General features: G+C 43.2%; 1 protein-coding gene and 1 long non-coding RNA gene across 2 annotated transcripts in view; one reads left to right on the plus strand and one right to left on the minus strand.

Annotated features, from left to right (window-relative positions):
• The window catches only part of LOC309704923 (uncharacterized protein), a 535,689-nt gene extending 534,820 nt beyond the window's left edge, over positions 1–869 (plus strand). The window contains exon 17 of the mRNA XM_082530433.1: positions 1–869. This exon is cut by the window's left edge and continues 816 nt beyond it. The gene's annotated coding sequence lies outside the window, so the exon portion shown is untranslated.
• LOC309705063 overlaps positions 1–14,773 on the minus strand; it is a 270,569-nt gene that overhangs the window by 60,330 nt on the left and 195,466 nt on the right. The gene's annotated exons all lie outside the window — the stretch shown is intronic.

Below are 14,773 nucleotides of genomic sequence, written 5' to 3' on the forward strand. Positions count from 1 at the left end.
AACTGAGTAGTTCACTGAATGAACAATGGACTGTGAGCTCAGTTCCTTCATCATTAGTATGGATTATATATGTATATGTATTATATTAGTATCATATATATCAGGTGCTGCTGCTTTCAGTCATTGTGCAAATGTGCTGTTTGTAAGCTTGTAAAGCTGCAGTCAGCTGAGACTGAAGAAGTCACCTGATCAGTGAGCAAACGTTTCTGAAAACGTCCAGATGAACAGAATCAACCTTTTGGGATCAGCCAGCAATGCAGCATCATTGTTGTTCAGCTTCAGAGGTTTGCAGGAATGAACTGATGACCAGAAACAGCTGCAAAGTCCAAGAAAATACCAGCTGGAGTTCAGCTGCATTTGAAGAAGTCAAAGAAAAGTAAGGATGGCAAAGGGCGACGTTTTCTTCCAAAGAGCTGCAAACATGGTCGACGCCTCATTAGAAGAATCATCTGGACATTTGTGAGGAACTCTAACCAAGAAAGCAACGTCACACAGATCCAACAGACAGTTTCCATGACTGCAAGTGTTGAGTGGAAAAATGCTACATTGCATTATTGCATCCTCTCACCACAGGAGGCGCTGTTGGCACCACTGATTGCTGATCAGCTGTTCTCTGATGATCTGATTGATACTGTGAATAACGGGACTCACTGAACTCTGTGACACAGTGAAGATTACAGAGTTTAACTTCACCCTTTAAGACTGACCACAGAACCAAGTCCGCCAGAGCTTTTGTTATATTTTTACATGCTGTGGAGCCATTTGTGGGAGCATTTCAAGTTGCTATACATCAATACAACTGTTATAGCCCTAATTTTAATAATATGTATGCATTAAGTCCATAGTAACTACATAAACTGCAAAAACAACCTCTGCTCATCCATCTCTGTGTGTATCAGGATACATTTGGTTCATAATACACAGAAAAATCAGAGTTATTACCTGTAATAAATGTGAAAGATTCCTGCAGTGATAACCAGGCAGGACTGAAACACATCCAAGCTGTCACCACGGTAACAGCACCGCCCATCCACAGGTGAGGGGAGGAGCAAAAAGAGGGACTTTGACCATTTTATACTAAAAACACTCAACTAATGTTTCTAATATGAAACAAATAAGCCCACATTAATGTGAGCGTTTATTAAATAATAATAATGATGATTTCCTCCTGATCTCATTTCCACAGCAGAGAAAACTGTGGTGTATATTGAGGTGGAGGGTGTGGTCTGTGGCTCAGGTGTAGAGTGAGGGTGGGGTGCACCACAGCAGCATGCTGGGACTGCTGAGGGTGGAGGAGGGAGTGATGATGACATCAGAGCTGCAGCACAGAGACCAGTGAACACACAGTCTGTTCATCTTTGCATAGATACAATATACAGCACAATATTGAATGACAGACACGCTGTGGGAGCTTCCACAGATACACTGACGTCAGCATCCAGAGTCCTCCTGCTGCTCCCCCCTCAGAGCCCCGTGATCAGCACCAACACATTCAGTTAGATGACAGAGTCCAGCTGCAGCTAGAATCAGCTCCCCTCTGTGAACAACAGCACAGCGTCAGTGTTTCACACTCAGTGAAAGGAGGAAACAGCAGAAGAACACCATGTGTGCTACGTTTCCCAGGACACACTACAAACTGCACAAATACAGAGCAGCACGTGGAAGGACCTGGAGCTGCATTTACAGAGCTGCAGACAGCGTGATGTCCTGTATGGACAGGTGGAAGGAACCAAGTCCTCAGCTGGAACACTCGTGTTTGTCCACAGACAGGAAACACAGCAGGAAACTTCCTCACAGAAGTGCAGCTCATGGATAACACACTTCCTGTCAGTCAGAATGAGGCTGCAGCCAAACACAGAAAGGTGTTTTTGTCCAGATGAGCCCAGAGAAGAAACACGAGTGTTCACAGAGAGGTGAAACATGAGGTTGGAGTCCTCGTCAGCATCCAGAAGAGCTGCTGTGAAACCCTGAGTACTCATGACAGACTCTGATGGCACAAACACATCATGATTCAAACAGAAAGACAAACATGGAGCTCCTGATCCTCCTGCATGAGAACAAGCTGACATGAGCGCTGTGTCTGAGAGTGTCTCCCTGTCACAGTGACAATAACACAGCTGCTGCTCACAGTCATTAAACTGACCTGAGGTCAGCTGTGCTCCTTACATATGAACCATGTGACCTCACATCAGTGCTGTGGATGACTGTAGTCATAGAAGAGTAGAGCTGTAGCAGGTGGTGTGAGGAGGAGGTGGTGTATTCTAGTTAACGCAGTACTGAAACACTCCAGCAGAGGGCGCTGTTAAGTCCTTATTGTAACACAGTTACTGTGTGCAGTTAGACTTCATACATAATCTGCACTTATTTCCATCAGACATGCTGTCAGGAAATGATTGGTTTCTATTGATTCTACTTCCTGTTGACTCGTTTGATGACAGTGAAACAATCACAGCTGATTGTGTGATGATGTAAACTGTCACTGTTACATTCAGTGTGTGTGACATAATGTTAGTGCAGGCTGATAACAGCCTGGTTCTGTTAGAAACACATGAACGTGTCCATAGATCAGTGTGTGTTTAACATGAGAGCTTCAGCCCTGCTGATGTGTTAAATAAAGACATGCAGGAAAACTGATGAGACTCTGAAATAACTCTTTATATTTATAATGTAACTCTGCATCAAAAGAACAACAAAGGATCCCAGACAGGTTTCTGTGAACAAAGACCATTCTGATGTTTCTGTGTTTCTAACACTTTGACATTATTAGTAAACAGACTGCAGTGAGCAGCATTTATAAAGAGCTTCTATATAAAGATATGACAGCTGTTTGACAAGTTTATCACTCTGTGTTTGGACCTGATCAGTCCAGCTGTTTACTTGAAACATGTTCATTTACCTGTTCTGTTATATTCATGTTCTTGTCTCTGTTGAAAACACATTTTAATGTCCCTCAGATTTTTCTCCCAGATGAATAAATATAAAAATGACACAAACTGACTGCAGCTACTTTTTGTCCTTTCTGTCAAAAACCTTCATGTGACTCATGAGAGACACGTTTCAGCTGTTTGTGACAGATCAGAGGCCAACAAGTCATTTATAACACTTTCCATCATTGTTTAAAGTTCTCAGTGTTTCTGTGTTGCTGCGTATAGGATCTCCCAGCATCATCACTGTGCTGTCCAATCATTGTGTGCGAGGTTACCCTTATAGTGCCATGTGTGTTTGCACAAAGAGAAGCATGTGTGTCAAATATAAATAAGCACAGAACAGAAACAGCTGCTCGTTTCTTCTGTTTAGAGTCAAGTTAGTGTTTTGTGTCTTTGTTTGAGGCCTGATGTCGAGCAGAGGTGTGTGTAACTGCACTGCTCTGTTATATGTGTGAAGTGTGTGCTTCTCTTCAGCATCATCTTTGTCACTGCTGATTCCTTTGTGTCATCATGTGTTGAGAAGAGAGAACAGTTATAACGGAGGAGCAAAAGGAAGCCCTGAAATCTGCATCAACAAGGAAGTGTTGGCTCACCAGTGATCCCAGCAGAGCCACTGGTTTGGCTCCAGTTGTTCTAGATTCAATGATGTTGTTGCTACAGATACATGTCAGCATCTTTATTGAATTTAATATGAAGCAGAAATGGTGTCATTAGGAGAAGAAGAGGAGAACAAGTCCGGCGAGGAGGCAGCAGCTCTTAAAGATGAAACAGCAGCTCAGCCCTGAGCTCAGAGAGCTGCACATGAAAAAGCTCCTCAAGCAGATCCTGTCAGAGGTTTGTCATCAACAGGAGGAACTGTTCACATCATAGGATGAAGATGCTGTCAGCTGGATGAAGAAGGTTATTTAATGCAAACGTTCACACTGAAGTCAAATTGTTGTCGTGTTGAACAGATTCATGTACTGATCGTCTCCAGAATGTTAGAAGAGCTTCAATGAATCATTAGAAACAACTTACAGCTGCACAGCTGTGTCAAACACATCTGTGTGTCATTGTGGGATTGTTGTGTTTCTACATGTGACACACGTCTAAAACATGCACACAATCTGAACACAAACAGGGACTCATGTGTTCCCACAGCCAGATGCTGAGAGCCATTTCCTTGTAGTCCTGTGTCTACATACATGAACCATTAGATGTTATTGGAATGATTGTCAGCTCTGATAGTTTCATGTGTGTTTAGCTGGACGCTGTTTGATCCTCGACATGTTTAAAGGTGTCCAGTCCTGAGACACTGGGGCTGGAAACAGCTGTGATGTCATTGGACTGTCACACAGACAGAAGTGCATGAAGTGAGCAGCCGAGGAGCCGCTGATGTTTTGGATTCAACAGCATTTGAAAGGTCGACACAGACACATTTGCACACAGAAAGCTGAATCTGTCATATGCCACAGTGAACTCACTGTTCAGTGTTTTTCAGGAAGCTTCTTAACTGCCTCTGCTGCCAAACAAGCAGCTGATGTCCTTGAGAAGAAGCTGAAGAAGTCTTCAACAACAAATACAGGAAGTGGACTTTCAAATACTAGATTCACTTTAGACTCACAGAGAAATGACTCAACCAGCTGTGTTTGACTCTATGAAAGGTCAGTGTGTGTCTGCACACAGACTGTTGTGTTGGACTGTTATTCAGTTGTCTGCTGAATGGTTTCAAATGTCTGCATCTCAGCTGTGATGAGGCTGGGGGTCATGGGAGGCCACCGTAGCAGCCTCTTCAACATCATGACATCATCATAAATGCTGCTGGACTGTCTGATGGGCTGACGGTGAAAAAGCCGTCGGGAAGGAAACAGAAGACATTTCAGAGGCTGCAGCAGATTTCTTTGATTCGGGGCCTTTTTCAGCTTTATTGGACAGAGCAGTGAAGATAAGTGACAGCAAAGCAGAGAGAAAGGGGGCGTGGCCCGGGTCAAAGCCAGGCCAGCTGCTCTCCACCTCGTGGTCACCTGCTCATCCTAGTGAGCTCCACCAGCAGCCCTTTCACACACTTTACACTGTCAAACACTGTGTGTGGACCTCAGCTAACAACAGGCTACATTTAAGTCTGGACTACATGCTTTTATATTGTTTTTATTCCATCAGCAGCTCAACATCATGAGCAGCTTTGACATAAAGACATCAAACTCAAGCTGACTTTAAACTACTTTTAATACAGGGGCTCAAAAACAACAACATCTTTATTATATATCAGGACACAAAGTCATTTCATCTCAAAGGGAAACAGCTTTATTTGGAATAACCAGCACTATCAACTGGTTTGGGATCTCCACCAGTTTCATGTCTTTGCAGCTTCTCCAACAAAGTTCCTGTAAAATCAGCATGTTTGTCTTTATTGGTTTGATAGTGATTGATTATTCAGTCCCAATCTGCTGTCATCTAAAGAACAAAATGATGTTTCTATGAGTCACAAAGCTCCAGATGTTGTCGGCTTCACAAAGAAAACAAAGAACTTAAACACAAAGTGTTTGGAGCCAAAATGTTCCCAAGCTGCTCTTTTTGAAATGGCAGAGGTACAGTGGTGTCTAACAGCACACTGTGGAAGGCAAACATGTTATTGTTGGATGAAACTTCATGAATCCTTTGTAGATTTGAGCTGTTGGAGCCTTTCTTTTCTCTTCAGGTGTACAGATGCTGAGGAGGCAGGTGAAGCAGGTGGAGCTGTTGTGATGCTGCAGAGGGTGTGTCTTAGTAACTCTGTGAGGCAGAACTGGATCCAACATTGTGGATGTGTTGATGTTGGAGCCATTAAGAGTCTCTGGCCACACTGTAGGATTTCCCTTTGATCCACTGTGGGGGCATTTTGGAGTCTGTCAGTGAAACTCTTCATGTTTGTGTTTGACTCCAGTTTATAGAAACAGAGAAATGTGTCATGCTTTTGTTCGGCCTCCACAAATACACACATTTGTTCATTGGTTGGACTTTTTGGAAGGAGACACATTGAAAACCATGTTAATAAGATCTTGTTGTTTCCTGTGGATCCGACACAGAGAGTGGACTTCAGACAGAAAGCGTGGAAGAGATTTTAGAGGCCGTGTGTGGCAACAGGAAGTTTCTGTGTGTTTGCTGATCTTACATGTGGAAAACAACACGTGATGTTTGTGAAGTTCTACAATGATCATTGTTCTCACAGCATTTTGAGTGGGAACAGTTCAAACTGGGAGTAGTGGGAGTTATTTACTGATTGAAACAAGCTGAATGTTTCTGTGACGATGAAGATCAGCAGCTCAGCTGATCAATGAACTGACATCTATCAGTCGTTTCATGAGATGAAGTCATCAGCAGACATTTGTTCTGACTGTGTGATGAATGTCAGAACGTCAGGGCTCTGCTTTAGTCACTGCTTGATGATCATTGGCTCATTGTTGAATCCAGGGCCCAGTCTGACCTCTGACCTTTGCTGCAGGTCTTCTGTGTTATCTCCACTTTCATGTCTGATCTTCTGCTGTATCGTCCAAAATAAACATCTGGATCATTTCCAACACTTCAGCAGATCTTTAGTTTGGGCAGTGCAGCACAGAATAACACATATTGTACTATACTGCCCACTTCCTGATCTTATTGGATCTGTGTGTGAGGTTGGTGAAGGAAACACATGTTTACTGAGTGAGTCGCTGCCATTAGGAACTAGTTTTTATATCACAGCCTGGAAATCACACAGGACCATTTCTGCAAGTGAAAAGTTGTCATTGGAGGAAAATCATTGTGTAGTTTATGCGACTGTTGTTTGTAAATGAAGACTTGTCCCAACTACATGTGCTGCTGACCCTTGACCTTTTCTTTAGGTGCACAGAGGAGTCTGTGGGAACATCCAGAACTGAGGCATCTTGTGTACAAACGTGTTCAGACCAGATGTCAAATGATGTCAGATGTCATCCGTGAATGGATGCAACTGTGGATCGTTCCAATAAAATGAGGCAGTTTTGTAAGTACAAGCCCACTACAACCCATCATCAACATTTTAAATTACATTATACATCTTCACTGATATAAAGCACCACTATTTTAACCTGATTCACTTTTTCCACCCTAACAGTTCATTCCTCAAATCAAACAAGATATTTGACCCTAAAAAAATGCATCAACAAATAATTTTGTAATAAAATATTTATTCTTCAACTTTTACAAGTGAAATCAAACAAGTGTGTTTAAGAGTGAAACCAGAGTGGAAGCTGCTCATATAGAGTCCAACCCAGGCTAAAGTAAGCTGAGTAGAGCAGCACCATCAGTGTCGGCTCTCTGAACACGGTGCAAGATCGCCATCTGCAGGACTAAACTAGTTTTTCTCGCCCTCCTCGTCAACATGAAGATGATGTCATCGTACAGCAACTGATTCCCTGTCCGTCTGGAACAAAGCATTTACATTAAAAAAGACATTTACAGAAAATACAAACACCAACAACACATCTCATCATCACATGATATTTTATTATTTATTATATTATATATTTTTATTGTACCATCAACATCAACAAATACCAGCATATTTTCTTTGAGATTGAGTAGAGTGGACCTTTCCCTTGGTTCACTTCCTGCTCGCAGCATCAGCTGACCTCTGACTTCCTGGTTAAGGTCTCTCAGCGTTGACTGGAATATCAAATCAGACTCACACCATGTTCTTGTAATGTGGTCATGTCTGTCAGCTGTTTGAAGAGCATCTCTGGCCTAAACACAATAGGAAGAACAACAACACGGCAAAAAAACAACACATTTCCATATTAGATGAAGGGCACCGTAACTGGAAATGGTAACATTCATCTGATGCTGCTTTGGATTTATCTTCTGTTTTAGATCAACTTTGATCACTTCGAGCCATCTTAAGTCCGTTTGTTCTAACTTCTCACTAACATCTCGTATGATTTAAGATCCCTGCTGTTCCTCACCTGCCCTGTAGGTTTGTGCTTTGACCTCCAGAGGGCGACAAATCAGCACAGACAGAGAGCTCCATTCAAACTTTGCTGCCATCAGGAATAATTCTTCAAATATAATCATCAGTGTTTGAGCAGTTATGATATCAGGGACAATCTAGACATGTGTGACAATACTGAACATGTCACATGACACACCTCAAACATCATGTGATCCACTCTCAGTCTGCACTTTCATTCATGACTTCAACAGGTTGAAATGAGCTTTGAAGAAACATTCAGTGAAATAAATCTTTCATGGATTCATGTGAGCAGCAGATGAACTTTACAAAGAATCAGTGGATTTATCTTCTGTTTTAGATCAACTTTGATCACTTCGAGCCATCTTAAGTCCGTTTGTTCTTCTCACTCACTAACGTCTCGTATGATTTCAGATCCCTGCTGTTCCCCAGCTGCCCTGTAGGTGGCCTCAGTGTGTCTCACACCATTTACAGATGATTACAGGTCATTTACAGTTCAAACAGGTCCAACATAAGAAATATGTAGAAAATATCCTGCAATAACAGTTTGGGTCAAAGTGCAGATGTTCCAGATGTTCTGAGTCTGTCTGTGTTTCATGTTAACATGTAGATGTTGGACCAAAGTGAAGCTTTAGTTTGGGCAGCTGCTGAAGGAGAGGAACATTGCGTTCAGGTCTGGCAACAGGGATTACTACACCACAGCCCGATCCAACCTGAAGAGAGGCATCAGAGAGGCAAAGGGGGACTATAGGAGGAGGATCGAGGACCATTTGAAGAGTAATACCAGCCGGCAGGTGTGGCAAGGCATCCAGCACCTAACCAACTATAAGATCAATCTCGGAGCTGCGGACGGTGACCTGGAGCTGGCAGAGGAGCTGAATATCTTCTTTGCCCGCTTTGAGACCAGGGTACCGGAGGTATTGGAGCCACAGCAGCAACACGCCACCCATAGCAGCACCACCCTCACCCTGGAAGAGCACGAGGTGAGGCGCATGCTGCAGGCTGTTAACCCGAGGAAGGCGGCGGGTCCTGATGGTGTGCCAGGTCGAATATTGAGGGATTGTGCAGGACAGCTGGCTGGGATCTTCACCAGGATTTTCAACAAATCCCTCGCACAGGCGACTGTCCCACTCTGCCTGAAGTCCTCCACCATAGTCCCCTTGCCTAAGAAGCCCCACATCACCGGCCTGAATGACTACAGACCGGTGGCACTCACCCCAGTGGTAATGAAATGCTTTGAGAAGCTGGTCCGCAGACACATCACAGCAGCCCTGCCCCGCAGCCTGGATCCACACCAGTTTGCCTACAGAGCAAACCGATCCACGGAAGACGCTGTAGCCACAGCACTCCATGCTGCATTAACTCACCTGGAAGAGCATGGTAGCTATGTGCGGATGCTCTTCGTGGATTACTGCTCAGCTTTTAACACCATCCTTCCACACAAACTGGTGGCCAAGCTACAAGACCTGGGGCTTCCAGACAGCACCTGCATGTGGATCAATAGCTTCCTCTCGGGCCGTAGACAGAGAGTCAGAGTTGGCCATCACACATCCTCAGCCCTGAGTCTCAGCACTGGCTCACCCCAGGGCTGTGTGCTCAGTCCACTGCTCTACTCTCTCTACACACACGACTGCACTCCTCGCCACCACAGCAACATCTTTGTGAAATTTGCAGATGACACCACAGTGGTGGGGCTCATTTCCAAGGGAGACGAGTCTACGTACAGAGACGAGGTGGAGCAGCTGACGTCATGGTGTAAGGCCAATAACCTCCTCCTCAACACTTCAAAAACCAAAGAACTCATAATAGACTTCAGAAGGAAAAAGGCAGAGATCCAACCACTATTCATAAATGGGGACTGTGTAGAAAGGGTGGCAAGCTTCCGCTTCCTGGGAGTCAATATAGAGGAGAACCTTTCCTGGAGTGTGAACACCTCCGAGCTGCTGAAAAAGGCCCAACAGAGACTGTACTTCCTGAGAATTCTCAGGAGGAATAACATCACACAGAGACTGCTGGTGTCCTTCTACAGAGCCACCATTGAGAGTGTTCTAACTTACTGCATATGCATCTGGTACACTAGCTGCACAGGGGCTCAGAGGAAAGCACTCCAAGGGATCATTAACACCGCCCAAAAGATCACTGGCTGCCCTCTCCCCACACTGGAAGTTCTACACAACGCCCACTGTTTTAAAAAGGCCCAAAACATCATAAAAGACACCTCACATCCTGGCCACTCCCTGTTCGAACTGTTGCCCTCAGGCAGACGGTACAGGGCAATCAGAGCAAGGACTAATAGACTCAAACACAGCTGTTATCCAACTGCAATAACACATCTGAATACTACAAAAAAATGTCCATCACGCCACTCTTGTGTTAATCTATGCACGGTCTGAAGCATGTGTGTGGGAATGTATGTGAATGTTTTACTGTTATATCTTATTAGTATTTTAAGTATTCTATCTATTTTATTTATTGAATTTTATTGTTTTATTTATATTTTGATATTGCTAGGGATGATGCAATGATCGGGGACCATTCTTAATTTCGTTGTTCTCATGACAATGACAATAAAGTTTCTGATTCTGATCTGATTCTGATGTGACTGCAGGAATGTGAAGTGTAACTCTGAGCTCTAGGAAATGAAACTAAACGGACTTTTTCTCCTTTATTTATAGTGTTAAAAATCCCAATTCTTTGAATCTTTGGGCTGAAGGAAGGACAATACTCGGTGTATAAATGCTCAATCAACAATCATTTATTTCCATACAATTCAACACATAAGAGCATTACAACGTCCGGACGGGAGAGATGCCTGCAGAGGGTCAGCAGCATGTCTCAAAATGGTGACGGGTTACTCAGCTTTTTATACTCTCTAGTGGCCCCCACCTAGTCGTAAAAGCCTAAACATTCACATTCTTTCTCTCTTACGGCGCCTAAATTATGACCTCGGCTCCTTGCTCCTTCTGCTCCCTGCAAAGGTGGGGGTATGGAATGTTGTCTATCTCCCTAGACACCAAGTCTCCTGCTTACAACCTTCTCTTGATGATTCAGCAGTAAAGCATGTCAAGAAAACAGTATAAGACATTCACAGCCGATCAAGGATACAGAGTGATGCACACTTATCTAATGAACTACAAAATGATTATGTTCTTTTAACTCAAAAGTATAATGAGGACTAAACTACATACTGATCACATACTCTATATTAAAGGGTATAATATGATCTACAGCAGTATCATAATTCAACTACTTTGATTACATATATAAGGTAACATATGATAACAGAATAATCTCAACATTCCCCCTTTGATCTCTTTTCTCAAAGAGATCACTTACAACATGCACTCTAATGTTGCAATGTCCACGTCTCCTTGGTCCTGAGGCCCTCTGTCCCCCTTTAACGGGTGGACCATATGTGTGATGACCTCTGTGTTTACGCAGTTCAGATGCAAGCAAAGTTAGATTTACAACCATACCATCAGTTACAGATGACACTCCCATCACTCCCCAATTTTCCCACAGCTTTATTTTTTATTGCTGCAGCTACCAATATCTTCCAGTTGGGTGATTCTCAGCTTCTTCCTTCGACCTCCGGGGTTAGACCACCCTTTAGTCGTTGCACAGTTCTGGGGATTATTCTGCCCCGATTTCAAACAAAGATCTATGGGTTTGTGGTCACCGCCGTGTCCCCCTTTTTGCCAAGAGCCTCTCGAACCTCGTTGGTCTGGTGTTCCTGGTTTCCGCCAACCCCTTCATGGTTATTGCTGTGTTCATGGGATCCATCTTCTCAAGGAGCCCAAACGTCATGACACTTGACCCCAGTTGCTGTCTCGGCAGTCCCTACATCTGTCTCTGCTGTTAGGGGTCCTCATAACTCCGTGCCCCCGTCTGGTGTCTGTTCCTTTCTCTGCAAGAGACAGAAAAACAAAACACCTCTCTCCCTAGCCTTGATAATCTAATATTGTTATCCATTGTTCTTCTAATGATTCAAATTTTGGTTCAAAATGTTATATTCCGGACTTATTCTAATCATAATCTATGTGTGTGTAGAAGAAATCAAAGATTAATGAACCATTTCTAAGTCTAACACATTATAAGCTTAAGTCTTACCATAGCTAAATTATTAAACACACAAATAAACTCATGGAAATTTTCATATCACCAGTGTTTCATGTTCAAACTCAACTTCCACTTTTATTAGTATTCCTCCCTCCAATATTTGCAATTCCCCTCCTTTGGTGTGAAAACTGTTGGTGTGGTCAAGTGGGTGCTATAAAAAACAAAAGCTCAGGACAGAACAGTTATCAGTCATGTGCTTCATACAAAATTGGCATATCTCTATTTTGAATATGGCAAGTCTACCATTCCCCTGTTATTCATAAACATTGTTAAGGTTTTGGCGATCTTCCTCTGTAAACTTTAACTGACTTTTTTTACAGTGACCTTCTATGGTCAATAGTAACATATTCCAGTCATGAGTGATATCAAAAGTTTTTTCCACTGTATCATTTGGCATTCCCAATAATATAACATGATACCTTAATCAAAACGAAGCTACTATAGCACAGTTTTTCTTAATGCAAACATCAGTAACTCAAAATTAACAACCAACGGTTTAAATCTCAGTTCCACACTCGCCTGTGAAGCTACAGTCTCCTCCTCCAGTCTCTCTTATCCTCCTGCTCCTGCAAGAACAAAACAAAACAAAGCGAAGCATCCACCCTTCTCTTGCCGGCTGGGTGAATTGTTTGTTGGCATTTACTAATCCTAAAGTTGGTGCAGTCATTGTCTCAGTGTCAAGTCAGTCAAAACTTTCAGTCCGTCCATCACAGTCCAGTCACATGCATACCTCCATACACATTCATACCAGATGTTGCTGATAATCGAGTCTCACGCGCGACCTATTCGAGCATCCATCACCAGCAAGATGACGTCATCATTTTAAAAGGAAAACAATTCCTTGTTTTTTCTTTTTGGACCGGATTGACTCGCTGCAATCCTTTTAGACTGAGGACTTCTCATGTGATCAGTGTCCCCTATAAGTGAATTTCTCCCAAGCCAATTACAATCATGGAGAAAAATACTTTGCAACTGTTTACAGTAATAATATTTTATAGCGCTTTCAGGCCTGGTTTAAAGAGCTGATTGTTAAATCATGAACTCACAAAATATCACCACATCACCACTGGTGGATCTCAGATGTGTTTTTTCCTCAGTGCACTGTAACAAAAAGGAAAACAGACGTAACAAACAAAATACTAATAAAAGTAACACAAACTAGGGCCCGTTGCAGACATGTCCAAGCATAAAACTATCCCTCTCTCGCTTACGAGAAAGAACACAAGCCAAAGCTCACTGATAAAATCAAGCTAGCGCTGAGCAAAACCAAACAATCAACCAGAAATTCACAGGAACGTTTTGCTTCCTGCCGGGACAATATTGTGTGGGAATGAGAACCTCAGGTGCCGTAACACCTTTTGTTCCTCCTTGAATTAAAACTCAATCACAGAAAATGCCGTACTCCTAAAACTTACACCACTAATTCATCATCTTCACTCTGTGCCACTGTTCCTCATCAGGGCTGTGTGAAGCACAGCAAAGAATTCAGTCAAGGCCTTGAGCCATAAACAGACATCACGCACAGACATTGTTTTCATAACCAAACCGTTTTAGAGCTTATTCCTAAAATCTACATAAATGCCTTCTAGGTGACATATAACACATTCTAAGTAATCAATGGCTCCTCATAAAAATTATGCATTGGGATGTTTGTGTGCAGCATTTTGCATATCAGCATAAGCAAAGCATTCTTCATTGCATCAGCGTGTGTGTGTGTGTGTGTGTGTGTGTGTGTGTGTGCATCACTCTCAGTGAATCAGCATTCCAATGTGTGTGTGTGTGTGTGTGTGTGTGTGTGTGTGTGTGTGTGTGTGTGTGTTCATCACTTTCCTGTTCTGGTGTTCTGGGTAAACCACGGCCTGAAGCATGCCCTGGGGTCCTGCCCCCCTCCTTTTCAGTTCGTTTGCGACCATTGCTGCTGCTGCTGCTCAAAGTTCAGTCCGTCCTGGTTCTGACCCCAATTGGGGCAGTCCTTTCTCCAGTGTCGATGTTCACCGCAGGTGAAACCTGCATCTTCTTCTGTGTTTTTTGTCCATTCTGAGGTGCCTTCTGTCCTCAGTTACTCCTCCTGTCTCGGTCACGCCCTTTTTGCTGCCCGATGATCATTGTTGGTCCGTCACTGTCCTGCACAGTTTTAATGCAGAGTTATCAAGGTCAGCATTCTTTTGCTCGGCCTTACTTTTCATTCGGGCTTGGCGGGCGTCTCGTCACCGCTCTGTCAGCTGAAGCTGACTGAGAATTTTCCCCCGTGTAGTGAAACGGGCCTTGGGTTTAGTGCTCTCCGTCTCTGCTGCATGAGATCACATTCCTGCAGCACTGTTGACATTTTCAGGTCGTTGTTGTGGGTCCAGATGTTGCAGCATTTGGTCAGGGTCACGTAGAGGGGAGAGCAGGAGTCCAGTTCAGCCTCGGCTTTCAGGGCCGCAAAGCAGCCTGTAATTAAGCATAAAGAGAAAAAACAAAAACAGAACAAAACAAACGAAAAACAAAAACAAACGAACAGGAAAATGATGTTGTGTTGGCTGTGTCATTCAGAGAGGGGAGAAACACCGGGACCAGGCCCTGTGTCAGCCTTCTCTCCCCCTTTTTTTGTTTTTTCTCACCATATAATCCACTCATGACCCGCCAAGCTGACAGGACAACACAGGTACATATTAAAATTCTTAAGATCATGTTCAAAAGCCCAAAAATGGACTTTTCTTTCATTCAGAAATCACTTGTATTAATCAACCAGCAGAAAACATGTCACAATTTGAATCTTTTTACCACTAAATTTGTTGTGTCT

Source organism: Aulonocara stuartgranti, assembly GCF_965226115.1.
Source record: "Aulonocara stuartgranti genome assembly, chromosome: 4".
NCBI classification, from domain to species: domain Eukaryota; kingdom Metazoa; phylum Chordata; class Actinopteri; order Cichliformes; family Cichlidae; genus Aulonocara; species Aulonocara stuartgranti.